At 48.2% G+C, this 1648-nt stretch overlaps 1 protein-coding gene across 1 annotated transcript in view; it reads left to right on the forward strand.

Moving 5' to 3' along the window:
- The first annotated feature begins 1063 nt into the window (after positions 1 to 1063).
- The window catches only part of SLITRK3 (SLIT and NTRK-like family, member 3), a 9782-nt gene continuing 9197 nt past the window's right edge, over positions 1064 to 1648 (forward strand). Inside the window, exon 1 of the mRNA XM_012655341.1 lies at positions 1064 to 1387. The gene's annotated coding sequence lies outside the window, so the exon portion shown is untranslated. The remainder of the gene's footprint in view (positions 1388 to 1648) is intronic.

The raw sequence follows: 1648 nt of genomic DNA on the forward strand, positions 1-1648 counted from the left end.
CCATACTGAATTTGGGGTGTGTTGTGTGTTTGTGTATATGTGTGTGTGTGTGTGTATATCTCAAAAAATTCCACAGGCCCTGGTTCTCTCTGTAAACAAATCTATCCCCTCCTTTCTTTTAATATGGGTAATATGGACACTAGATTTTTGGTATTATATATCTAGAATATGGACTAACAATGGTATAAATTGCAGTAACTAGAAAATCTACCAGATAAAGTCTAAAGTCATATCTTCAGGCCTTTCTCTCAAAGGTTTTTATATACAAAAGAGTACAGTTTCTTTGCAAGAGGTAAGTTAGAGTTCCTTTGACAGCGTTCAAAATCAGGGTCAAATTCATTTTACGTCTACAATTATAAAAGCAATAACAACCTCACTTGTCTTGGACAATTTATTCCATTCACTTCAGGAAAGAATGGCAAGAGATACAGAGATGATTCCCCAGACTACCTCCTATTCAGTTTGGGACTTAGTGGAAGACTGCCCTCTTTCCAACACAGTCGCTGATGAAAGGGATCTATTAAAAAGAACTGCGTTGGTTTACACTGCAGATTGAATGGAGCATTAAATGACTGCATTAGTATGACTGCAGTGGGGGTAATGGTCTGCTCTATGATGTTGTAATAATACTTTCACATAGGTGCAATAATTGTTCAAATGTCCTTATCTAATTTGTCACGAAATGGTATCCAGCATCTCTCTAGCAAATGCACCCCCACACTCCCTTTATCGCACAGTTTTATTTCTCCCCCTTTTAGCAAGTGTAAACAGATGAGGAAATGTGTACTTTCAAATTGTCACATATGTATCCTGAAGGTGGGGGATGACTGCAAATCGCTTGGAAAATACTCCTTGGAGGCTGTTAGAGATACCGTCCATCAGTACATCTCAGATGTTCTTAATTCGATTCCCCCCACCGCCACCCCCCGCCAGTTTGGGCTGTAATTTTCCAGCCATCTCTCATTTGCAAATTAAAGTTAAAATCAATCCACAGATACAGAATGCTGACTTCCTGACACTCAATTTTACAGGGTTTCTCTTTGTAGAGCTAGCAGATCATGACGAGGGAGGGGAGGAAGAGGGAGAGGGGGAGAGGGAGAGAGATCACTTGCTTCCTTGCTTCCTAAACCGGGATTTGCCGGCGATGCGCGGCGAGAGGACTGCGGCGGCTGATTTACACAGTTGGCGCGGAGGAGGGGCCGGCAGTGCGGGGGGGACGAGCTGGCGGAGGCTCCGGCGATGGGCTGATCTGGGGGCTCCCGAGCGCCGCTCCCTCGGTGAGCGATTTGGGGGCGGCCGATGGATTTGCATTCGGGTTCCAGCCCTGCGTTCCCTATATTGACTCTTGATACCCGACCTGGCGCTCCCGGTTCAGGAGCAGGCGTTGGTAAGTAACGTATAATCCGATTTTAGTTATTTCCTAGGCCATCAAAGTGGCACTTTTAAAGCAGGTCAGTCTTAAAAGATGCCGCCGCCGCTGCCGCTGCCGCGAGCGTCTCCTTGGCCTGAAACGTTCGGCGGTCCCCTCCCCCACCCCTCCCCGCCCCTCCCCTCTCCTGCCCTCCCCTGGGGCCAGAGCCCGGGGCCGAGAGGCCCGAGAGGAGAGGCGCGTGGGGGAGGTGCCGGGCTCATCTCCGCCTCACGTAAC

Source organism: Propithecus coquereli, unplaced genomic scaffold (assembly GCF_000956105.1).
Source record: "Propithecus coquereli isolate 6110/MARCELLA unplaced genomic scaffold, Pcoq_1.0 Scaffold472, whole genome shotgun sequence".
Classification (NCBI taxonomy): domain Eukaryota; kingdom Metazoa; phylum Chordata; class Mammalia; order Primates; family Indriidae; genus Propithecus; species Propithecus coquereli.